The sequence below is a fragment of the Trichosurus vulpecula genome, chromosome 1, assembly GCF_011100635.1.
Source record: "Trichosurus vulpecula isolate mTriVul1 chromosome 1, mTriVul1.pri, whole genome shotgun sequence".
Lineage (NCBI taxonomy): Eukaryota > Metazoa > Chordata > Mammalia > Diprotodontia > Phalangeridae > Trichosurus > Trichosurus vulpecula.
Genome location: NC_050573.1, coordinates 295,656,638 through 295,684,021, shown reverse-complemented (window position 1 = coordinate 295,684,021; position 27,384 = coordinate 295,656,638). Strand labels below are relative to the sequence as shown.

Sequence of the window (27,384 nt, the reverse complement as noted above, 5' to 3'; positions counted from 1 at the left end):
ATGGCTGCTACAAAAGAAAGGAAATGCATCTATGTAGAACCTCAGTTAAGGCCCAAGAAACCTTTGTTTCCAGCATTCAAGTTGTTGGCCCAACATGAAGGCAACGTATTACACTGGCAATTATAAGACTGACTTCTTGCTGATTCCCTCAATACACCATTTCATTGGCAAAATTCTTTCAGTAATCAATAAATGAGTTTTCCCAGCTCCAAAGTACTGGCAATTCTACTTGCTGGTGATATCTGTAATCTATGGAACTAAAAGGTAAGAGTTATCCAGTTCTGCTTTTGCCCTTCTTTCAGGAAGCAACTTATTCAGTGACATTCAGCTCTATACTTCTGTTTCATTATCCCTAAAACAAGGAGAGGAAAATGTATTCTTAGAATATAACAGGAAATTATGAAAGTTAGAGAGATGATTTAAAATGTTTTCAGCTCTTTGGGTAAAAAGAGTGAATATAAATACAAAGTCTGATTATAAATGACAGAAAAAAAACTGGAAGAAGGTTGAAGAATTAGGAATTATTTGGTGAATCATGGACAAAAACACCTACCAGATGTAAAAGCTGTTGCAAATTAGCTGAAGGAGAGCTATGAGTTGAAGAGGAGACAGAAACATCAGAAAGAACTTTTAGTCACAGTTTAGTATTTATGGGTTTTACAGGGGGGTGAGGCGGGGTGAGATTAGTCAAACTTGTCTAAATTCACTTAAAAGTAATACCATGTGGTCTAAAATAAGCTCTGGAACAATGATGCTCTAAAATTGTTAAATGGAAATAACTGCCTCGAAGATACTTATGTGGAGCTAAGATCTTATTGATGGGGGAATTAACTTTACATTACAACTCAACTGCACTCATCCATCCTTTGTGGTTCTTGTTTATAAGATAGCAAAACAATTACTTTTTAATGTTTATTGGGTGTGGACACATGTGAATACACATGTACACAAAGTCAATACATATATGTAGCACACATGTAAACACACATGCATATATCAATACTTATATACACATACATACATGTGTGTATTATATATAATGTAATAACATAATATATTATATGCATAATACAGACATACTTGTGTAGATGGTTATATATGCCCACATATTGGTGTGCATATAATTGTTTATACTTAAATAGATTTTGCATCTCACAGATTTGAATTCCCTCCAATGCTGCAAATTGCAGCCTAGCCGTGCTTGTTCATCCTGTGTGACTCTAGCCCATATTCTCCCAAGGGTTTGCACAAGGGATCCACACAAAATTCTAGAAACCTTCTGCCCTTTCTACTGACATCATATGCATACCAGTGGAACATTTTGGCCATCAACATGTATGTGTATGTGTATGTACATGTGTATGTGTATGTGTATGTAATATACTTATATGTATACATGCATACCCTGTATATAAATAAATATACATGTTAAAAAGTGAAAGCATAAAGACACTGAAAATCAATTAATTTATTAAATTGTTTCACAGCTTAGCTGTGAAATTAATTGATTTTCAGTATTTCACATTTATATAGCACTTTAAAGTTTGTATAGTGGTTTATACATACTTTCTTATTTCAGCATTAAAACCAGTCTATATCTGTCCATTTATTCTAAAATTAAGGATATTAAAATATGAAAATTTAAAGATTACACAGCCAATAAGATTCAGAGATCAAATTTCAGTTCAGCTGTACCTGATTCAAGGTCCAGCATTCTGAGGTATTTCTTCCTTCTTTCTTTCCTTCCTTTCTTCCTTCTTTCCTTCCTTCTATATAAAACCCATAGATCTACCTATCAACTTAATACAACTCTTTCTCCCAGTGTACATACACACACACACACACACACACACACACACATACAGACATGTGTATTTAGTAAAATGTTGGTCATATTTAAAACTGTTATATTCTCTGCAATTACTTTTGAAGGATATTCCATTTCATTTCTAAGAGGTGTAACATTTGAATTCATGTCACATAGACATACAGTAGTAGCAGCAGACTTGAAAACTTAAAGAAGAAAAATAACTTTCAACTCAGAACTGCATTCACTGAGACATATGTGCAAGTTTCAGGTGAGTATATAAACTCTATGTGTATATATAACGTAAGCATATATTATGAATATATATGCTTACTACTTTTAAAATGTAATATCCCATGATTGATAACCTGTTATGGAAAAGAGAAACCAGCTTTTGCTTATTATTGCATAAAGTCTTTAGCAGGTGGTATTAAAGACCAGCATTACCACAGCAGAGTGGTCATAAGTATGATATATATTCAAAAATAATTTAAAAGAAAGATTGCATTTAGTATTTTAAAAGTTTAAAAAGCTCAAGAAAGTAAAAATAATTATATATATATACATATGTATATATATGTATATATGTATATATATGTATATGTATGTGTGTGTGTATATATATACACACACACACACACACACACACACACACACATACGTATGTATATAGTTTCACGTAAATCATTCACCGTCTCTGAATATCAGGAAACCCAAACAGGCTTGTCAGCAGAACTCATTTGGATGCGACATATACTTGCATTAAATGCACCTTGTACAACAGACCTGGAGGATGTGCGTGAAGCTGAGGATTTTACACTGATGGGGAAAAGGCAACTGCACAGCAGGTAGGAAGATACACATTAACCGTTCACTAAGTAGCTCTTGATCAGGAAGGATCATTGCTAAGTGGCTCTCAAAGAAGAGAGATCATCACTGTCTTTCTCCAAGAGGGTGCAGCTGCATAGCTACTGCAGCAGCTTGTTAAGCAGAGGTTCCTAACCCAAAATCTAAACTAGGGAAATTTGAAAGCAGTCAGTGTAGCAAATAATTGAGTAGGCTGTGAATGCATCTCAAATAGGTAGATTGATGTCAACAAAGGAAAGTAAAAGAAATGACACTAAGAGAATTCAGGCACAGAGTGAAAAGGAATTAGATTAATTTAAGAATGTGATACCCCCTAACCATATTTCTATCTTGCTATCATCTCTGTCTCTATGTGGGTATCAATAATTATGGAGAAACTGTATTACATGAAGAAATAGATTGGCTCTTCAGAATAAATGAATGGGAAAGGGAGTAGACAATATGCACTCTATCTCTGTGTCTGACTGTTTCTATCTCTCCCAACTCATAAGGATCCTTCTGCAGGTAGTCACCTAGCTTTTGATTAAAGAGAAAAACATAAGCTCCTAAGCTAGCCCTTCCCAGTTGGTATAACAATAAATGTTAGGAAGTTTTTCCTCACAAAAAAGCTAAATCTATTTCTCTGTAACTTCTACTGGTTGCTCCTAATATTGTCTTCTGGGGCCAACCAGCACACCGAACACAACTTCAAATTCACAAAAATAGCCGTCCTTTCTCATTTACTCCCTTCCTTAGTTCTACAGTCTGCATACCAACAGCCCCTCCAGCTGAACCTCTTACACCATAGTCTCCATTCTCTCATTCAGTTTGGCTTCCTCGCCAGCTTATCAATGTCTTTCCAAAGGTGTGGCTCTCAAACTAAATGCATGAGTCAGGAAATCTGAACTGGGCAGAGCACAAACTATCACCTTTCTTGTCACAGACACTATGCCTCTCACAATCAAGCCTAAGATCATATTTGTCTTTTCTGACTGCCATATTGGGATACTGACTCACACTAATTTTGCGGAACAATAAACTCATAGATCTTTTTCAGAGGAAATGCTATCTAGTTATATCTCTTTCATTTTAGTAAATGAATATATATATATATACACATATATATATATACACGCACACATATATGATTAGCACACGTAAACATGTACACATATGCGTGTGTGTATGTGTGTGTGTGTGTGTGTGTGTGTGTGTGTGTGTTTAACTCATTTTAAGTGTAGGGACAATCTAATTACCCTTAAGATACATGGTGAAGTTGCTCCAAGGTCCCAGCTTGGAAAATTCCAAGCATGTAGGTAAAGGTTCAGCTCTCAACCTAAATTTACATTTTTATCTATTTCCAGTTAACCCTGTGCATCTTTCCTATTGAGGCAAAAATCAAGTTACTAGAAACATTTGGGTAACCAAACAATTAATTATGTTACAATGTTTGTGAATGTATAGGTCCCAGGTGTAAAAGCTGGGGAAAAAAGAGACCTTTTCTTTAGATTTCCTTCATTTCTACAGTAGGTAGGTGTAACAACAGTGTTGTTAGCAGCTACTGTGGCTGTGTAAGACCAACAACAGCAGCACACAGGAAGGGCTGCCAACACAGGTTCTTTGATCTGCCTTTCTAAGGAAAGCAACTCGAAGGGTTTAACAGTCTCAGTTTAATTAAACATTCATATATCATTCACTTAGTTCAGGGGGAAAAGATCATGCCCCTGAACTTCAGGGCAAATACAAACAGAAATTACAAGCATACATTATAAACAGATCAACTAATACAAACCAGTCTATCCATAGCAACACATGTTACCAGAGAAGCACCAACATCTATCTGTCTGGGTTACATAGTGCAGTGGGGTGGGGGGGGCTGGTTCAATGGCTTGCCCAGAGTCTTGTCACCCACATTCTTTCAATGAGTGAACCCCTAAAAGAGAAATGCTAACCTTCTAGGACATATCCAGTGTTCAGGGCCCTTGAGGGCTTGAGGTTTACCATTTAGGGTGTGTGAAAGCTCTTGAATGGACAGTACCACATCATACAGTTCAATGACTCTCAATTGTCTTAGTGCTGAGAAACATTCCAAGACAAAAAAGATCCCACTTTATCTGCCCCATTCAAAAAAAGGCCAGACTCATTAAAGACACTTAAGAGAAGAACAGCAAAAAACCCTTGCCTTGATTAACATTACAGTGGGGTAACCTCATGGCATCACCTTGGGCAGGAGTGGGGAACCTGCAGCTTCCAGGCCACATGTGGCCATCTAGGCCCTTGGATACAGCTTTTTGACTGAGTCCAAGTTTTACAGAAGAGATACTTCTGCCAAGGAGATTTGTTCTGTGAGGTTTGGATTCAGTCAAAGGGCCATGCTTGAGGACCTAGAGGGCCACATATGGCCTTTAGACCTCAAGTTCCCCACCCCTGGTCTTGGGTCTTTTCCTCAGTGATGCATATAGAGCTAAAGGAAATCCTCTGTATCTCCCTCCTTGCCACACCTCAGTCAGTCTCTCTATAAACGGTGGTTAGGTACTTAGCGTGTCACAAGCACTGTGCTAAGCTGTAGAGATACAAAGAAAGGCCAAAGTGCTCCTTGTTCTCAAGGAATTCAAACTCTAATGGAAGCCACAACAGCCAAACAAAAAATACATGTATACACGCATATCTACATATATAAGATTAAGATTATTCATGTACCTATTATATATACACACACTTTGATTCAGGAAGGTACACAGGCCCTGCTCACACACATTCTGATTGATTGATTGATTCAATCAAGAAAGGTTTTCTATCTGACCAGGGTAATTTCTTTGAAATCCATTGGGATGTTCAATGTATATAAAGTCCTTTACTTAGGAAGTCAATATTATATCTGTATATAATATGTGAAACATATTTATTCCATGTGTTATGAAGTAAAATTAGAAAGGAGGCGACAAGTGTGTAATCAGAGTTAGGAAAAAATAGATTAACAACCCAAGTAAATCTCTGTAATCCACAACATATTAAAGTAATTCAAATAATCCACAACATATTAAAGAAAGATATAGTAAGGCATTTGGCATGTCTGATGGATAGCCTTTAAAGGAGGATACAGTAGATATCCAAACATGAAAGGTTAAGGATCCATTGCAATTTATTTTAAGGCACCTATTATGTACAATTTATTTGCTAGGTACTAGAGATAAAAAGACAAAAATAAAATAATTTTTGTTCCCAAGGAGTTTACAAACCTCTAGAAGATCTGTAATATCTGCTTACTTTTCTCCATTCATATGGCTGCTGCTTCAGAATTAAAAATACTATTGACATAGGACTTAGCATGCAACTCTTCAATTCTAAAACCTGTAGTGATTTCCTATAAATGCTAGGGCAAAATATTGTTCTCAGGCATACTTCACAATACTTGCCTTTGCACAATATTCTCTGACTAAAGTGGGCTACTCATTTGCAAAATTCAAAATTCTACTGTTTTTCTCCATAACTTCGTATAGGTTGATATCTAGAATGCCTACCTTCATTTTTTTGCCCATTTGGATTCCTAGCTTACTCTCAGACTCAGCTCAGATGTCCTGTTCCTAACTTTGTCATCTACCCCAGCCCTCTCCAGTTTCTGGTGCTCTTTCCTTCTTGAAATTATTTTGCATTCATCTCTCTACAAAATGCTGTATGTTCCATTAGAATGTGATTGATTGATTATTATTCTCATTTTAAGATTGAGGAACCTGAGGGAAAGATAAGTTAATTAATTTGCCCAGGGTCACATACCTACTAAATGTCTCAGGCCACATTTGAACTCCAGAACTCCGACTCACTGCACCACCAGCTCCTGTCATCCTAATTTACATCTTGCCACTGGACCCAGAGGTCTCCAAAGGAGAAAGTGAGGCTGGTGACTTTGCACAGCCTTCCCTCACTTAAATCCAATTCACTTGCATGTTAAAGCATCACCTCCTTGATGGCATGGTCCTCTTTGAGAATAAAGGAAAAGCAACAACAAAACAACAACAGCAACCTCAACAACAACAGGAAGTTTCTTGAGGACATTTTATTTTAATCTTTCCCCAGTGTTGAGAAGAGTGAATTGCAGCAGTGGAGGTGGCACAGTGGCAGCAGCAGCAACGGCAACAGTGCTGCTGCTGCTTCCAGTCCCAGGCCCATCTGGTGGGAGGAATCAAGCCTCAGATCAGAGGGGGAGTGCAGGGAGCACTTTGCTGGTGCTGAGGCAAGGTTCTCTTGCTTTGCCCTGCTTCGATCTGGGTCACAGTCCTGGTTAGCAGTCCTTGGGGGAGGAAGAGCACTGGTGTGGAGGAGCTTTGTGGTGCATCATTTGACCCCAGAATAGAAGTAGCTCTGAAAACAGCAGACCAAAACCCCTGAAGCTTGGGACAAAGCACTCTACACTCCGAAAGCAGTCATACCCTGAGAAAAAGCTCAAAACTCAAGTAACTGGCTGGGAGCGTGAGAAGACAGCTAAAAAGAACTCAGACTATAGAATCTTTGGTAACAAAGAAGATCAAAACATACAGGCAGAAGAAGTCAACAAAGTCAAAGAGCCTACATCAAAAGCCTCCAAGAAAAATATGAATTGGTCTCAGGCCATGGAAGAGCTTAAAAAGAATTTGGAAAAGCAAGTAAGAGAAGTAGAGGAAAAATGGGAAGAGAAATGAGAGTGATGGGAGAAAACCATGAAAAACAAGTCAATGACTTGCTAAAGGAGACCCCAAAAATACTGATGAAAATAACACCTTAAAAATAGGCTAACTCAAATGGCAAAACAGCTCCAAAAAGCCAATGAGGGGAAGAATGCCTTGAAAGGCAGAAGTAGCCAAATGAAAAAGGAGGTCCAAAGACCACTGAAGAAAGTACTACCTTAAAAATTAGATTGGAGCAAGTGGATGCTAGTGACTTTATGAGAAATCAAGAAATTATAAAGCAGAACCAAAAGAATGAAAAAATGAAAGACAATGTGAAATATCTCATTGGAAAAACCACTGACCTGCAGAATAGATCCAAGAGAGATAATTTAAAAATTATTGGACTACCTGAAAGTCACGATCAAAAAAAAGAACCTAAACACCATCTTTCAAGAAATGATCAAGGAAACTGCCCTGATATTCTAGAACCAGAGGGTAAAATAGAAATGGAAAGAATCCACCAATTGCCTCTTGAAAAAGATCACCAAAAGAAAACTCCTAGGAATATTGTCACCAAATTCCAGAGTTCCCAGATCAAGGAGAAAATACTGCAAGCATCCAGAAAGAAACAATTTGAGTATTGTGTAAATGCAATCAGGATAATACAAAATCGAGCAGCTTCTACATTAAGGGATCGAAGGGCTTGAAATATGATATTCCGGAAGTCAAAGGAGCTAGGATTAAAACCAAGAATCACCTGCCCAGAAAAACTGAGTATAACTCTCCAAGGCAAAATATGACTTTTCAATAAAATAGAGGACTTTCAAGCATTTTTGATGAAAAGGCCAGAGCTGAGTAGAAAATTTGACTTTCAAATGTAAGAATCAAGAGAAGCATGAAATGGTAAACAGGAAAGAGAAATCATAAGGGAGTTACTAAAGTTGAACTGTTTTGTATACATTCCTACATGTAAAAATGATATTCATAACACATGAGACCTTTCTCTGTATTAAGGTAGTTGAAGGGAATATACATAGACAGAGGGCACAGGGTAAGTTGAATATGAAAAGATGATGTCTAAGAAATAAGATTAAGGAGTGAGAGAGGAATATGTTGGGAGAAGGAGAACAGGTGAAATAGAATGGGATAAATTGTCTCAATAAAAGTGGCAAGAAAAAGCTGTTGTAATGGAAGGGAAGAAGGGGTAGGTGAAAGGGAATGAGTGAATCTTGCTCTCATCAGTTTTGTCTTAAGGACGGAATAACATACACACTCAATTGGGTATCTTACCCTACAGGAAAGTAGGGGGGAAGAGGATAAGAGGGGGAGGGGATGACAGAAGGGAGGGCAGATTGGGGGAGGAGGTAGTCAAAAGCAAACACTTTTGAAAAGGGACAGGGTCAAGGGAGAAAAGTGAATAAAGGGGGACAGGATAGGATGGAGAGAAATATAGTTAGTCTTTCACAACATTATGGAAGTGTTTTACATAAACATACATGTTTGGCCTATGTTGAATTGTTTGCCTTCTCAAAGGAGGGTGGGAGGGGAAGAAAGAAGGGAGAGAATTTGGAACTCAAAGTTCTAAAAACAAATGTTTAAAAAAAAGTTGTTTTTACATGCAACTGAGAGATAAGATATACAGGCAATGGGGTACAGAAATCTATCTTGCCCTACAAGAAAGTAAGGGGAAAAGGGATAAGGGGTGGGAGAGTGGGGTGGTAGAAGGGAAGGCAGACTGGGGAAAGCAGCAATCAGAATTTATGCCATCTTAGGGTAGGGGGGGTAGAGATGGGGAGGAAATTTTTAACTCAAAATCTTGTGGAAATCAATGTCAAAAACTAAAAATATTAAACAAATTTTTTTTTTGAATTAATTTATGCTCTATTCAAGTCGTGGAGAAGAATTTTGACCAATGGAATGAATCATAAGAAAGAAGAAACAGAACCAAAAAAAAAAAAAACAACAAAACCAAAAACAAAAGAGAAGCAGAAAAGGCGAGCATGTAGTGTGCCTCAGTCTGTATTCAAGCTTCGCAGTTCTTTCTCTGAATGAAGATAGCATTCTCCATCGTGAGTCCCCTGGATTTGTCCTTGCCCCTTTAGGTTGCTGAGAGAAGCGCAGTATGTCAGGGTTGGTCCTCACGGAATCCACATATCTGTGGCTGTGCACAACGTTCTCCTGGCTCTGCTCCACTCACTCAGCATTATGTCGTGTAGGTTTTTCCAGGTTGTCATGAAGTCTGCATCATCCCCATTTCTTATGGCACAATAGTATTCCATCACCTTCATATACCACAGCTTGTTCAGCCATTCCCCAATTGATGGGCATCCCTTTGCTTTCCAATTCTTGGCTACCACAAAGAGAGCTGCTATAAATATTCTTGTACATATGGGTCCTTTTCCCGCTTGCGTGATTTCTTTGGGATACAACCCTAGAAGTGGTATTACTGGGTCAAAGGGTATGAACATTTCTATAGCCCTTTGGGCATAGTTCCACACCGCCCTCCAAAATGGCTGGATCAGCTCGCAACTCCACCAGCAATGCAACAATGTTCCAATTTCCCCACATCCTTTCCAGCATTTATCATTCTCCTGATTTGTTATTTTAGCCAATCTGACAGGAGAGATGTGGTATCTAAGAGTTGTTTTGATTTGCATTTCTCTAATCAGCAGCGATCCAGAGCATTTTTCCATATGCCTGTAGATAGCTTTAATTTCTTCCTCTGAAAACTGCCTGTTCATATCCTTTGACCATTTCTCAATTGGGGAATGGCTTGTATTCCTATATATTTGGCTTAGCTCCCTGTATATTTTAGAAATGAGGCCTTTATCAGAGATACTAGTTGCAAAGATTTTCTCCCAATTTTCTGCTTCCCTCCTAATTCTTGTTGCATTGGCTTTTTTTGTACAAAAACATTTCAATTTGACATAATCAAAATTATCCATTTTGCATTTTGTAATGCTCTCTATCTCTTGTTGGGTCATGAATTCTTTACTTTTCCACAAATCTGATAAGTAAACTATTCCTTGCTTTCCCAAATTACTTAGAGTATCAACTTTTACTCCTAAATCATGAACCCATTTTGACTTTATTTTGGTATATGGTGTAAGATATTGGTCTATGCCCAGTTTTTGCCCTACCATTTTCCAATTTTCCCAACAGTTTTTGTGAAATAGTGAATTATTAGCCCAGAAACTGGCTTCTTTGGGTTTATCAAAGAGTAGATTGCTAAACTTGTTGATTTCACCTACTTGTGTACCTATCCTATACCACTGATCCACACCCCTGTTTCTTAACCAGTACCAGGCAGTTTTGATGACTGCTGCTGTGTAGTACAGTTTAATATCTGGTGTGGCTAAACCACCATCCCTAGCATGTCTTTTCATTAATATCCTAGATACTCTAGACCTCTTGTTTTTCCAAATGAATTTTGTTATTATTTTGTCCAGCTCAGCAAAAAAAAATTTTGGTAGTTCGATTGGTATGGCACTGAATAGATAGATTAATTTAGGTAGAATTGTCATTTTTATTATATTAGCTCGGCCTAACCATGAGCAACTGATATTTCTCCATTTATTTAGATCTGATTTTATTCGCGTGAAAAGTGTTTCATAGTTATGTTCATATAGGCCCTGGGTTTGTCTTGGCAAATAGACTCCCAAATATTTTACAGTGCCTTCAGTAACTTTGAATGGAATTTCTCTTTCTATCTCTTGCTGTTGGGCTTTGTCAGTAATGTATAGGAATGCTGAGGATTTATGTGGGTTTATTTTATATCCTGCAACTTTGCTAAAGTTGTTTATTATTTCAAGTAGTTTTTTACTTGATTCTCTAGGATTCTCTAGATAAATCATCATATCATCTGCAAAAAGTGATAATTTAGTTTCTTCTTTTCCTATTCTAATTCCTTCAATTTCTTTTTCTTTTCTTATTGCTACAGCTAATGTTTCTAGAACCAAATTGAATAATAGGGGTGATAATGGACATCCTTGTTTCACCCCTGATCTTATTGGGAATGCATCTAGTTTATCCCCATTACAAATAATGCTTGTTGATGGTTTTAGGTAGATGCTATTTATAATTTTGAGGAAGGTTCCCCTTATTCCTATGCTTTCTAGTGTTTTTAATAGGAATGGGTGTTGTACTTTGTCAAAGGCTTTTTCTGCGTCTATTGAGATGATCATATGGTTTTTGCTAGTTTTGTTGTTGATATGGTCAATTATGCTAATAGTTTTCCTAATATTGAACCAGCCTTGCATTCCTGGAATAAATCCTACCTGGTCATGGTGTATTATTCTCGTAATGAGTTGCTGCAATCTTTTTGCTAATATTTTATTTAAAATTTTTGCATCAATATTCATTAGAGAATTGGTCTATAATTTTCTTTCTCTGTTTTAACTCTACCTGGTTTAGGTATTAGTACCATATTTGTGTCATAAAAAGAATTTGGTAGGACTCCTTCTTCTCCTATTTTCCCAAATAGTCTGCAAAGTATTGGAATTAGTTGTTCTTTAAATGTTTGATAGAATTCACATGTAAAACCATCTGGCCCTGGAGATTTTTTCCTAGGGAGTTCGTTGATGGCCTGCTCAATTTCTTTTTCTGATATGGGGTCATTAAGAAATTTCACTTCCTTCTCTGTTAGTCTGGGCAGTTTATGTTTTTGTAGATATTCATCCATATCTCTAAGGTTGTCAAATTTATGGGCATACAGTTGGGCGAAATAATTCCTAATTATTGTTTTGATTTCCTCTTCATTAGAGGTGACCTCACCCTTTTCATTTTTTATACTAGTAATTTGATTTTCTTCTTTCTTTTTTTTAATCAAATTGGCCAAAGGTTTGTCAATTTTATTGGTTTTTTCATAAAACCAGCTCTTTGTTTTATTTATTAATTCAATAGTTTTCTTGGTTTCAATTTTATTAATCTCTCCTTTGATTTTCAGTATTTCTAATTTGGTATTTAATTGGGGGTTTTCAATTTGCTCTTTTTCTAGCTTTTTCAGCTGTATGCCCAGATCTTTGATCTCCTCTTTCCCTATTTTATTCATGTAGGCATTTAGAGATATAAAACTTCCCCTAAGAACTGCTTTTGCTGCATCCCATAAGTTTTGGTATGTTGTTTCATTATTGTCATTCTCTTGAATGAAATTATTGATTGTTTCTCTGATTTGATCTTTGGCCCACTCACTCTTTAGAATTAAATTATTTAGTTTCCAATTAGTTTTTAGCTTATTTTTGCATGGTTCTTTATTAAAAATGATTCTTATTGCATCATGATCTGAAAAGGATGCATTGACTACTTCTGCTTTTCTGCACTGGATTGTGAGGTTTTTATGCCCTAGTACATGGTCAATTTTTGAGTATGTGCCATGTACTTTTGAGAAGAAAGTATATTCCTTTTTATCCCCATTCAGTTTTCTCCAGAGGTCTATCATATGTGCCTTTTCTAAAATTCTGTTTACCTCCTTAACTTTTTTCTTATTTATTTTGAGGTTAGATTTATCAAGTTCAGAAAGGGGGAGGTTGAGGTCTCCCAATATTATAGTTTTGCTGTCTATTTCTTCCTGTAACTCCCTTAACCTCTCCTCTAAGAATTTGTATGCCTTACCACTTGGTGCATATATGTTAAGCAATGATATTGCTTCATTGTTTACGGTGCCTTTCAGCAGGATATAATGTCCTTCCTTATCTCTTCTAATTAGATCTATCTTTACTTTTGCTTTGTCTGAGATTAGGATTGCTACACCTGCTTTTTTTACTTTAGCTGAGGCACAATATATTTTACTCCAGCCTTTTACCTTAACCCTATGTGTATCCCCCTGTTTCAGATGTGTTTCTTGTAAACAGCATATTGTAGGATTATGGTTTTTAATCCATTCTGCTATCTGCTTCTGTTTTGTGAGAATGTTCATCCCCTGCACGTTCAGGGTTATGATTTCTATCTGTGTCTTTTTCTCCATCCTAATTCCCCCTGTTTATGCTTTTATTTCTCCCTTTCCCCTTCTCCTCCCCAACAAAGTTTTGCTTTTGACCGCCGCTTTCCTCAGTTAACCCTCCCTCTTTATTCCCCTCCCTTATCTAACCGTTACCCACTTGCTACTTCTCCTCTTCCTTCTGCCCTCCCCCCTCCCTTTTTCCCCCCTTTCCCTCCCACTTCCCGTAGGACAAGTTAGATTTCTAAACTTATCCGAGTATGTTATTCCCTTCTTGAACTAGATCAGATGACAGTAAAGCTCAAATACTGCTCTTCTCCCTCCCTTCTTTCCCTCTACTATAATATGTTTTTTTGCCACTTCCTTTGGTGTAATTTACCCTTTTCTACAACCTTCTTGCCACTTCCCTCATAGCCCTCCCTTTATATCTCTTATTTATATTTTATATCTTTACATCAGTCAATTTATACAGGCATTCACAACCTATGTATATCCCTTTCATTTGTCACAATAGTTGTACCATTCACAAGAATGACTTATATATGTATATGTATATATATATATACATAAAAAACATACATAAGATGATATAATCCCACATAAAGATGTAAACAACCTAAGCTTATTGGTTAATGAAGTTTGTGGGGTTTTTCCCCCTGGTTACCTTTTTATGTCTCTCTTGAGGTTTGTATTTGGAGATCAAATTTGCCATTGAGTTCTGGCCTTTTCATCAGGAAGGTCTGGAATTCCCTTATTTCATTGAATGTCCATCGCCTTGCCTGGAAAATTATGCTTAGTTTTGCTGGGTAGTTGATCCTTGGTTGTAGTCCCAGCTCCTTTGCCCTTCGGAATATCATATTCCAATTTCTCCTGTCTTTTAATGTGGAAGCTGAGAGATCCTGCGTGATCCTGACTGTAGTTCCACGATATTTGAATTGCTTCTTTTTGGCTGCTTGCAGTATTTTCTCCTTAAGTTTATAGCTCTGAAATTTGGCTATAATATGTCTTGGTGTTTTCAGTTTGGGATCTCTTTCAGGGGGTGATCGGTGAATTCTTTCAATGACTATTTTGCCCTCTGGTTCTAGGACCTCTGGGCAGTTGTCTTTGATAATTTCTTCGAAGATACTGTCAAGGCTCCTTTTTTCATCGTGGATTTCCGGTAGACCAATAACTCTCAAATTGTCTCTCCTGGATCTATTTTCCAGGTCAGTTGTTTTGCCAATCAGATATTTCACATTTTTTTCTATTTTTTCATTCTTTACATTTTGTTTTATTACTTCTTGATGCCTCATAGATTCATTAGCTTCCACTTGCTCAAGTCTAATTTTAAATGAGTTAGTGTTTACATTTTGCTTTTGAGCATCCATTTTCAATTGGTTGATTTCACCTCTCAGGGTGTCCTTTTCTCTCTCTAGATTCTGAATCTCCACAGCCATTTCGCCAATCTTATTCTTTAGGGACTTGATTTCGTCAGTGGATTTTTTCTCCCTTTTTTCCATTTTTTCCATATTTTCTTTTAGCTCCCTAATTTGGTTTTTAAAATCCTCTTTTAGCTCTTCCAGCAGTGCTTTTTGGGCTGGAGACCAGATCATATTAGCTTTTGAGGTATCTGATGTATCTACCGTGTCATTGCTATCTTCTTCTAAGTCGATATTTTGATTCTGCCTGTCTCCATAAAAAGAATCTATTGTCCTCGGTTTTTTTGTGTTCTTCTTCATGTTGGATTGCCTTTTGCTGGCGTTAGAACGAATTTCTATCTGTGAGTCTCAGGGCTTTCTGTCCCAGCTTTCTTATTCTGGGGGTTGTGAGTCTAAAATTATAACCTTCAGTTTCCTGAGGTGTGGGGGAGGGGTCTGGCTCCCTGGCGTCTCACTCCCTATGGGTGCTCTCCAGCACTTGCTTTTCAGCAATGGTCTCAGCCGTTTGTTGTTTGAGCTGATGACTGGCGCTTCCCCTGGGGGAGCAAGGTTACGTCTGGGCTCCTGGCTTGGCCCCCTGCCGACTCTTCCCCTCTGGGACTAATGAGCTTCTAGTATTTGTCCTGTGAAGCCCCGCTACTCTCTCCTCTGTTTCAGTTCTCTTTTTTTTTTTCCCGAGGAATTCTCTGGGTGAGGGGGGGAGGGGTTAGAGCCGCTTACCTAGCCATTGAGTCTTCCGGAAGTTCAAGAGGCCGAGATCCTGGGTTTTGCAAGCGGCAGGACTGGGTGTTTTCGCGGCTGGTGGCGTTGCGCTGCCTCTCGTCGCTCCCAGAGACTGCCGTCCTGTGTTGGGAGGCCTGGGGATCTCTGCCGGTTTCGGGCGCCCAGCTTTCTCCCAGCTCGTCTCCCACGTGGATTTCCCGGCCGGCCGCTTCCGCCTTGGTCTGGAGCAGCTCCGCACCGAGCACTCTCCGCGCCTGCAGGTTCGTTCCTCTGGCCTTTCAGACTCTCCCGGCTCGGAAATTTGCCCCACGCAGACTGCTCGCGGTTTCTGACTCTCTCAAATCTGCTCAAATTCACTTTTTTATGGGAATCTGACAGACCTTGTGAGAGAGCTCCGGTAAGAGGCTGCCTTCATGCGGCCATCTTGGCTCCGCCCCCCTATTAAACAAATTTTTATAAAAGGGAATATTGAATTGCACATTGTAGTTAACTAATACATCTTTGTTGGTTTGAATGAAATTGTTAATGTATAAATTCATTAAAGAGTAGAACTGACAATAAATTCATGCTCTGATTTTTTTTTCTAGTGGTGTAGAGAAGACTCTGGAATCTCAAAGCCTTGTCCAGAGGATAGCTAAGTCTGCCAGGAATAACCTTTCAAACTGGAATGGCTTTGATTACAGGATGAGCAGAAAACAGGTGGCAGGTATCTAAGAGTTTGTGGAGTTACATGTGCTCTTTTGGGTCTTAAATTTTTTTTTGATTCACTCTATGCCCCTGTTTTTCATCATTGTTATGGCTCTCTCCCTCTAGAAATTATCTATTTCCTTGTCTATGAATGTGTTCCTTTTTGTATTTGGATCACCAGTTCCTAGTACTTTATGTCCGTCATTCAAGGACCATGTTAGTACTGTGGAGAAACTGGCCACTGGTAAATAATTTTCTCAGACCATGAAAATTATAAAACCATCTACTAACATGTAAGAGGGTTGCAATCCGCATTGATGAAAGAAGGGCCCAACGTTGACGAAACAATTTCCCTTTTGAAGTTACAGTAATAAAGAAGAATTAAGAAGGAAAAGCTAAAGAAATGGGACACAAGTTACCTTGAAGGCAGTAAATCTGTAATTTTTTTCCAAGAAGATGATGAAACATATTCTTTAGAGTCACAGGAAAATATATGAAAAAAAGAGGGTGCTTAGGATACATGAGACAGAGAAGAGGTTAGAATAAAAGAGACATTCCTCATTTGGAGTGCTGTGTAATGAGAAAAATAGCCTGATTGTTGTGGTATCTGTTTCTTTTTTAATACCTCACCTAAGAGTAGTACAATTACTACTCCTTGGCCCAGGATGCAATCATCTGGAGAGTAAACAACATAAGTACTACTGTTGTATTTTTCTCTTGTGATTCCAGTTGTACACTGAATAATATATGGACCATAGGTATTACTGAGTGCAACAGAGTGTGGCTTGTGGGGTTGAATTCTCAAAAGACAAATGATTTTTAAAAATTCTTGTAACAGGCCTATAGTATGTGACAGTATAATGTAAAAGCAGGGAATGCTTTGTTAAGCTGTTTTTCTTTGAGATAGTAGGATAAGTTAGGAACCCCATTTATTCAGAGTTGTTGCTATGGCAACCATGTACATCCTGTAGAACAGTAAACAATTGTGTAAGATGGATACATAGTGCACAGACTTACAGAGGTACTGGCTCAGTTAAAATGTACATATACTCAAGTCAGTATTTTTTTTTTCAGAAAGGAATATTTATTCATTTCAGATGGATGCTCAGAATCTTCCAGAAGATTATGTCTATTTGTGTGTGGGAACATGGTATGTAATAGGGGTGGAAGCTGGGGAGGGGGGATTTTTTTTTCTTTTTACACTTCAAAACATAAAATGAGGTGATTATAATACAGACAACTAGGATCCGCAGTTCTTCCATATAATTATTATGAGTAGTCTATGAAAACATGCCAAAACCTTTTCTAAGAATTAGGCCCTCAGGTAGAAAGATTAGCATGGTTAAATTGACTGCTGGCGATTTAAACAACCTCCAAAGGCTCTGTATAAAATCCACTGACAATGAAAATTTTCATTAGAAAAAGGGGCTGCCATGGGCAATCCATGCTAGCCAATTTATAGTCTCTATTTTTATAGGCACTTTAGAAGAAAATGCTTTTAAATCAGCCAAACAAAACTCCCTAAATTTGTTATAGATTAATAGATGACAACTTTGCTATCATAAAAATAAGTCATAAATTACAGTATGTCAGAGGGTCTGAATACAGGATATTGCTTACAAGCTTCGATCTGAACAACAATATAGAGATATTTTTGGAAGGTAACATTTATTAAATGTTCCAAATGAGAGGGGTCCTGTGAAAAACAGGTAGGTGTTAGGGTTTTTATTTATTTATTTGTATCTGCTGGTCTGTTTTGTTTTTACTTTTCCCTGCCCTATGGTCACTTACATTCGAAAGAAACATCCATCATCCCCTAAACTTATTTAGATCCTATGTAATAAGTACTTATTAAATGTCTACTGTGCTTTTTATACTGTAGGTAGTAGGGATACAGAAATAAAATGAAAAATAAATCAATCATAGATAGAATTGTGCAAACACTATGAGAGTTGATTACAATAGGTATTTGTGTATTAGAACTAAAGGTCCTTGAGGGCAATGGCTGTTTTGCTTGCTTGTATTTGTATCTCTAATACTTAGCACAGCACTCAGCCCTTAGTAAGTTCTTGAAAAACATTTTTCAATCATTTCTTCGTTCAGAAGTTCATTTTCCTTATCTATACCTACATCTACCTATCTATATGTATCTACTTGGATGTACCACTTGCTTTCTTAAGTCCTCTATCCTTAAATACCTAAGTCCTTCAACACAGATGTTGAATTCATTGCCCCTGGCAGCAGCAGTGTCACTTGTTCATTTCTGTCTTGCATGGTAAAAACTATGGTGTTCTTCTGTCCCATCCCTTACGTCTCTTAGTCAATCGGCTCCCAATCCCCATCAATTCTACCACTGACAAATGTTTTGTATCATTCACCTCCCCAACATTCTCATTTTTGCCACCATAGTATAAACTCTTATTATTATCCATGCACTTAAATTATAACCCCTGCCTATAAGTAGTTCTTCTCATCTCTCCTCTACCTATCCAAATTAATTCTTCACATTGCTGCTAGACTTCACTTCCTTATTTATAAATCTTATGCTATCACTTCTCAGCTAAAAATGTTCAGTGTTTCCCTGCCTCCTAATGAGTAGAGTTCAAATACTGTAGTCTGGTTTTCAAAACCATTTAAAATCCAGCAACATTCTACCTTCCCCAGCTTTGAGACTACTCTCTCCAATATATTCTTTAATACTTTGATAAAGTTTTACTTTCGTGGACTTACAAGCTCATGAAAAACATGGGCACATCCAATCATATTTTTAAATGTTTTAAAATTTTAAATATATGTATATATAAATAATGTGTGTATACATATGTATGTATACAAAGAGAAAATCTTTATTTTTGAATATATTCCTTTTCCTTCTCATACCCAGAGAGGCATCCATTGTAACAAAACAAAAAAATGGCAAAATTACCAATACATCAGCTGAATATGAAAGTTTATTCAACATTCCATATCCATAATCCCTGACATCTGAAAAGAAGAGAGGAAAGTGTGATTTCTCATCATTTCTTTTTGTTTTAAATTAATAAAAAATATGGAACACTTCATGAATTTGCATGTCATCTTTACACAGGGGCCATACTAATCTCCTATGCATCGCTCCGATTTTAGTTTATATGCTGCAGAAGCAAGCACACTCACCATTTATTTAGGTCCAACCTTGATCATCAAAATTACAATGCATTCAGTTGTGAAAACTTTTTTAAGCTACCATATGATAAACTCTGTTTGAACCTTTCAGAGGAACTTTTGTGTTACATTGCTTCTAATTTAATTATATGTGTTTCATCCCCTTTTGCCCAACTAGATTTTAAACTCCATGAAGGTGGAGACTTTGTCTTACCCAAATTTGGTATTTTCATTAGTTATTAGCTTAGTTCTCCACTGAAAAATCACACTTAATATATATTTGTTGTATTCAATTGATTTACCTAGACATTTCTGCTTCAATTCTCCACATTTTTTATGTATAGGCACAGATTAAATTATAGTCATTACTCTCTTGTGGAAGATGATTTTTCATTCACTCCCTCCCACCAAAATTTTTTTCTCACTTCAGATAGACATCAAACACCAATTAGCATAAGGAGCACAGAAATGCTGAGGCAAATTTGAGAGAGAATTGCTATCATCAAAACTGCAACTTTATCAGTTAGCTAGTTAGTGACTGAATAGAAATCTTCACAACTTTTCCAAAGGAGAAAGGGTAGCTGGTAATTACCACAAGGCAGTGCAATAATGGAACAACTATTAAGAGATAAAAATCTGTAAACATCTTCTCAATAATGGAATCATAAGCAATAAGCAGTAGCATCTTATGAAGAATAATTCATACCAGGAAAAGTTGATTGCATTTTTAATAGAATTATGAGATTAGCAGATGAAGTGAAATGCATTAAACATAATATATCTTGAGTTTAATAAAGCATGTGATACTGTTTCATAAAATTTTACTAGTGAAATTAATTCAATTTGGCAGGCAGGGATAGGAGTGCTGTCACATGGCCTGAAAACTATGGGAAGGGATGCAAATGAAGCTAATGACAAGTGACACTTTTTCTACCTGTAAAGAGGAGTTTTCTGGAATAAACAGAGATTGGTTACCATTTTAGTGTTACTTGACTACTTCATGTGACCTGAAAAGAGAGTAATTCATGTACTAATGGGATTTGTTAGGACTTGAGAAATGATACAAATAATGATGAGAAAGAGAAATGACTAGAAGGTGCAGAGGATACATGGTTCAGCTATAGTATGTTGACTCTAGGGGAAAAAATTACTTCAAAAGACTAAAAGGCCACATTAAAGTTGCTACTCAAATTAGATCTCTTGCATATTTTGGCTATTAATACAAAATTATTTATACATGCAAAAATAGACATGTCTTTGATAATGTGGTGATTATTTTCAGCTGAGACCTAAAACATGCAGACATATGCTTGCCAAGGTGTTTGCCATGATCATGAAGAATGCCCACCACAGAGCCTGATTGAAGAGTATCACCATAGATAATAAGTTCCTCAAGACACTCCTATAGATCTGTGAATCTGAATAATATCACCATAATTACACCAATTGTGGAACGCTTATAGGACCTTCTTGAGATTTAAACTTTTGAAATGAATTTTATAAACACACACACACATACACACACACTCCTTACTAGATTAGAAATTCAAACAACTATTGCCCAGATTATGCTAAGCAGTTGAACATCAAATCCTGAGTTCCAGAAAAGTTGGCATGTAGGAAGAGGGTTTGAGCAGAGCTTTGGGGGGAAAACAACCTAGTGATTCCATGAGGAGAATGTATGGCAGAAAGGAATGATAGCTAGCCCACACAGATGGATAGAGGGGGAAGATGGACTTTCATTAAGAACTGCAAGAAACCTGGTTTAACAGTACCAAAATGTCCAAGAATCGGAGTACATGTAATAAACTTGTAAAGTCAGAGCCAGAATATGAATGGGTTTAAATGATAGACAAGTTTCAGTTTTACCCTAGAAGTAACAGGGAAGTGATAGATTTTATTGAGAAAGAGAGTGACATGGCCAGACCTAGAACGTGTACCCGCAAAGATGATTCACAAACCATTTTTTTCCAAATAATCATGAGAGTAATATTATGAATTTCTTTTTAACCCTTTTCCAAGTAAATGGAATGAGGCTCAGAAAGCTGAAATAACTTGCCCAGAGTAAAAAATTTAGTAAATAGTGGAGTCCAGGCTTTCAAACTCAAAGATTAAGTTATTACATATACTGCAAATAGGAATTGTATTTTATTTTATTTACTCCCTATAACATTCTCAACAGTAGTTTTCCAAACACCCACTCCCCTTAAGTCTCAAACTCTATCACCCATCCTAGTCATTTTAAATATGTTTGTCTTCTAGTTTATTATTAGCAGAGCTACAGCTTTAATAGGCTCAATAAAATTTCAAAGGCTAATACTATTCCTAGAATCTTACCTGATTCTTACCTGATTTCTCATTACGTATGTTATGAATGTGATCCTCGTTTATCAAAGGCTATTCCAGTAGAATGTAAGTCTAGCCACCTGGCTGCCTAAAATATGATGGAAGGAAATGTTTGAAGATTATGAATAGTATCTCCATACAAAATAATAAGAAATTGTGGATGTGTGGAAAAAAAAAACTCTAAAGAAAATTCAACAGGAACCTCAATGGACCCAATGGAATCATATTTATTTTAAGAACTTTATAACAACCACACTAAGAACTTTATAGATGAAACTGTCACAAGGACAAGAAATAGACAAAATGGAACAAATTGTCTATTGTTTCTATAATGATTGACTTGCATCACTGGTGACAGAAGAACAACCACATTAGGGCCCTAACATTGATTTCCTTTATGTGCCTTATGAGGGAGATGAAATGGCACTTGAGAAGACAGATGAGGTGCTGCATGACTACAATATGTATTGTACTGGAGGCAATACAATCATAAAAGCATGGAGAATTTTTTTAATAGAGAAAATACCAAAAACAATTTAAATCATGGATTGCAATACTACCTATAAAAGTCAATTGAGGAGGACATTGATAATTTCAAACATATGACTACTTTTCATCATTATAAAATCCTTATGATATTAAGGTGCCTGCCTATCAAGGGTATCTACAATGAAAGTATGAGAAGGGAAAAATCATGCTTTTGCAAACAATATTCTGCAGCAGACAACATTTTTGTAGTTACATAAATAACTCAAAAGTATTGTGAAGACAAGATCCCACTTTGTTGTTTATGATAAAATAGCATTTGACTTGGAACAAAACTCAACCTTATAAGCTCCTGCTCAATGAAGACTCCTTTATACATATACTAGGATCCTAAAAGATTCCTTGATTAATCCAACCACAGAGATAAGGCATTTCAACAACACTGTGATTTATACAGAATAAAGTAGGGACATGAATAGTCAATGAAACTTTATCACTGCTATGGGGAAATGTACAATATAAGATGCAAATGAAAGAAGGATTCTATGTGGAGGAAAGATTCCACCTTATCCTCCAAGTTGCAGATAACCATAGGCTCACTACATTAGGCCTCAAAACATTACAGAGCCTTCTCAATGGGGACCGTAATTACTCCAAAGAGTTTAGTCTAAGTGCTCATGCAGGACAAAGAAAAAATAAACTAAATGAATTTAAATGCCTATAATTCATAATCCATTGAGCTAGTATGTATATATACATACACACATGTACACATCTACATATATGGTACAAGTACTATATAAATGGAGTATAAGTAGAACTCAGATTTCAATAAGGGAAAGCTACAAAGCTGGATTTCCTTTGAAAATTACACTGTGCTGAAAATGATCCCAAAGTGCTCCTTGACACCAAGAAATCATTTTTTAAACATGAATATTTTTTTTCTGGAATTCTTATGTGACTACAAATCTTGGAAAATTACAGTCACCAAAGTATAGGAGTGACAAATGAGCCAAAAAGTAAAAAAAAAAAAACCAAACAAAATCGAAAAACTTTAGAAACATAGGGTAGGTATAAGAAGGCTGCAATACATTTCTATTGTTGACTTAAAACCAATATTTTCCCATGTTGACCTTAAAACATAAGGAATACAGGAATGTATGCTTGGAAATAGTACTGATACAATCATCACTGCAGATCAAGGCAAAACAAATTCATTCCTATGCTCCAATTATAACTACAAAATCTAAGACCCAGAGGAAGACCTTCAGCATGTTGGCTAAACCTGATGCAGTAGACCTATGTAAAAACATGGATAATAATCAGACAGTATTATGAAAGGGCATAAATGGATTGAAATTTGCACCAATTCAGAGAACAGCATAAAATAATTAATAGAGCTCCAGAAAAAGAGTCAGGAAGGCCTAGGTTTTCATTATGCTTCGGACACTAGTTCTGTAAAAAGGGCAGTTCAGTTTACCTCTTTGGGATTCTGTGCCCTTTTCTAAAAAAAAATGAGATAAAAACAGCTGCTTCTTCTTAGTATTGTTATGAAGATTAAATGAAACAAAAGACAAATCATTTTGCAACAATTATATGTAAATGTGGTATTATGTTATTATCTACTATAAAACAATCAACTGGACTATTGAATTATCATCTCCTATCTGAGATTCTCATGGTTTTTTTTTTCTTGGACTATCCATTACTGCCTCTCCATAGTCCAATCCATCCATCACAGCCCTGCCAGAGTAATTTCCTTAATGAGCAAATCTGACATAACACTTTAGTATTCAAAATCCTTCAGTGATGTTCCAATGACTAACAAATAATCAATTTTACACTATGCAGTCTAATTTCACAGTCTTCTCCTTCCAATAGTCCAGTAAAATTTGTCTTTTCACTGTGGTGTGTCATCATTCCATCTCTAGCTTCTGTGCGTACTTTATCCCACACCCACACTTGGAATGGACTCCCTCATGTTGAAAACCTATTTGAAGGTATAGCCATAATGTCATTTTCATGAAGACTTCTGGGAATCCTCAAAATTTTAGTGATCATTCTTAGTTTAAATCCTTTATACTACTCCACTTGAATCTCTCTCTGCATTGATTATATTCAAACACATATCGCCATTTGCATTTATGGCTTATACCCGGTACTTGAGTATAAACGCCGTGAGTACTTGAACTGAGTCTTATTTGCAACTCAAATCTTACAGATTGAAATCATCATAAGTCTTCTTGCTCTGTGCAGCACTTAGACTTGTTCTGCTAAATATTTACCAGACAGGATGTGCCCAAAGTTGTCTTATTCTTTTAGTAACTAAGCGATGAACATTAACTATTCAGACAATTCATCTGCTCTCTTGCACTCCTGCTGTATGACTGGGTCACTTCCCTTTCATGTCATAACATGTCATAACCATCATGTCTTCACATGTAAAATTAATCGGTAAAATATCATAGATTTCTTACATTTAATGAGTCTCTTTTCCACATAAATATATAGGTTTCTTAAAGACCAGGAAAGTTTCCTATTTGTATTAGCAAAGTGTCTTTAGTATATGTTTGTTGAATTCAATTACTGAATTTCTATTTCTCTTTGGGTTATCTGTGCTATTAAAGAATTTTCTTTAAAAATATATAATTTATTGATTTTTTTTTAGCACCAAAAGTTTCCCCAGTATCTCTCTTCCTTCTTCTCCCAAACAGCCATCCCATACAGCAAATGATATGTTTAAAGAAAAAGAAAATCAGCAAAACCAATCTCAAAAGCCTGCAAATACATGCAATGCACCACACCCATGGACCACCTACCTTTACAAAGGGATAGGGAGGTAGCATGTTCTTGTATCTGCTCTTTGAAGTTGTTCTTTGCACTTCTGTAGCCTGTACCTTTGTTTTGTTTTGTGGTTGTTCTTTTAAACATTGTTTTCCTGATGGAGTGGTCAACAGGGTGGCCCAGGCAAGAGTTGCCTCTTTCCTCTGATCCAGAGCAGTGGGTTGTCTGTGGCCAGAGGAGAAGACTTGGGAGCGGCACAGAAGGAGAGTCTCACCAGCCTCCAGTAGCAGAAAGAGCATCTTACCCACTCTCCGTGCTCCAGGCACACCTGCATAGCAGAAATGCAGAAAAATGTGGAGCATAGATTACCATTCACAGTAAACAATCTTACAGTTAACATTAACTATCTTCCTTCCTCCTCACTTTACTCAGGAAAAACCAGTGATCAATGTTTATTCCCCCAATATAACATCATTTAATGGACAAACATGGAGTGTATGTTATCTGTCCTTTAATAAACAATTTTACAATGCATTCAGACCTTGGAAAAATCATCCAAAGTTTCTTGGATGAGTTCCGGAAGAATCCTCCAGGTTTGGCTCCCAGTTCAGCATTTTGATACATGTACAATAGTAGCCCAGGAGGGATGGCTTCTTATATTGCTCAGGGCTTTGCATTTCTTCCCCTAACCTCTGCAAGAAGCAAACAGATCTGTAGCTTCCGCCCTAGCTGCAGACACTGTTTCTTGGGCCGCAAGTTATTCCACACCCAACTCTGCCGCTCCCTCCTTTGGTTTCCCCTCCAATCTGCCATTACCTTTCCCCACCACAGATAACCCAATGGTGACAGGCCAAAAAGCATATGGTTATAAGATGCCTGATATTTCTGATGTGTCTCCAGACCTCTCTGAACTCACTTCACTCAGCCTGTCACAATTAACAGATACCAATGAACAAAAAGAAACATTGCTAGAGCAGTTCTCGACTTTGCTGAAGCAAATCATACACTGACAAGGACGACTCAGTAAAGAGCATCAAAACTCTTCCTGGAAAAAAAAAATTCCTTCTAGAGCCAATAAAGCAAATGCTGAACTACAGAAGATGTAAAGGCAGGTGAGGCTGAAGGTGGAAGCCCACAAGGCTGAGGAAGAGTCCGACACACTCTCAGAGGATTTCCTTGAGGAGAAAATGGAAATAGATGATTTTCTCAGCAGCTTCATAGAAAAGAAAACTATTTTCCATTATCCCAGAGCAAAAGAGGAGAACCTTCAGTAGACCCAGTTCCATGATCCCTTCTGGATTTTCATGAACACATGAACAGACAACAAAAGATTGAACAGTCTCAATTAAATACCTTGTAGATGTGATCTGCAATCAGTAATTTTATCCTAATGGTAGGATTGTGTAGTGGAGATTAACTATCCATTGCACAGAGCTGGACCTGATTCTGTACAAATTAGGATGCCCTTTATTATCTGAGAAATCCTTCTGCACTTTGCACTAAAAATATCCTTTGCATTTATTGTTGATAAAATCTTTTACTATATTTAAGTTTCTTAAACTTAAATTTATATTCTTTTAAATTCATATTGTTACATCAAAAAATTTTTCTTAGCTCTGCTTACTTCACTCTTTATCAGTTGACATATATCTTTCCATGCTTAGCTGTATTCAACATATGTCATTTTTTACAGCACAGCAATAGTTCACTGAATGAGTACCACAATTTCTTTAGCCATTCCTCAATCAATGGGCACCTATTTTGTTTCCACTTCTTCGCTATCACAAAAAATGCTGCTATGAATATCGTGATCTATATTGGAGACTCTTTTTATCAGTGGCCTGCTTGGAACCTAAATTGAGTAGCAGCATCTCTGGTTCAACAAGGAGGAATATATTAGACTTAAGTGTTAACTCTTCTGAAATTATGGTATCCCATGATTTCCACCAATATAGCATTACAAGAATACCAGGATGTTTAAAAAATGAGCTTTAAAGTAGTTCTAAATTCACAAATGCCACCCAGCCAAATTCCCTCTTTTTACTTAATTATAGGTATATAACATATAATATATATTTAATATAAAATACATATATTTACTTAATTCTAGGCCCAACTCATTATCCAATAATAGTACTTGTGTAAGATACATATGTTGCAATATTTATTTGATGGGATTTTCATCCAGTTGCATATTGTAATATGAGCCATATGCATTCGTCTATCACTTTGTGTTTATTCCCCCCCCCCCAATTTGGATGGTTAAATGGTTCTCTTTCTCAATGAATTGATTTCACTGACACTTTACTGTTTCCTGGGACTTGAAGTAATGGACATGATCTCATCTAGGGCTTTTGGAGAACATCTTCATGAATAGGAAATCCTTCTTTTGTCTGAGTCTTATGCAGAGCATCTTTCATGAAACAGACGAACAGATCTCCCTGTTTAATGCCTTGCTTCACCAAATTTATCTCTATAGTCACATCTGTCATTGTCTTGTGTGATACTGAACTATGTATGGGAGATATCGTGTTTGTTTCTGAATCATTTCACTTTACTGAAACA

At 36.8% G+C, this 27,384-nt stretch overlaps 1 non-coding gene and 1 pseudogene across 1 annotated transcript; one reads left to right on the top strand and one right to left on the bottom strand.

Annotated features, from left to right (window-relative positions):
- Positions 1 to 26,093, top strand: LOC118837376 (annotated as a pseudogene).
- LOC118835032 lies at positions 19,103 to 19,209 on the bottom strand. The gene has a single exon (XR_005009396.1). It is a non-coding gene; the product is annotated as a U6 spliceosomal RNA (small nuclear RNA).
- Positions 26,094 to 27,384: the final 1,291 nt, after the last annotated feature.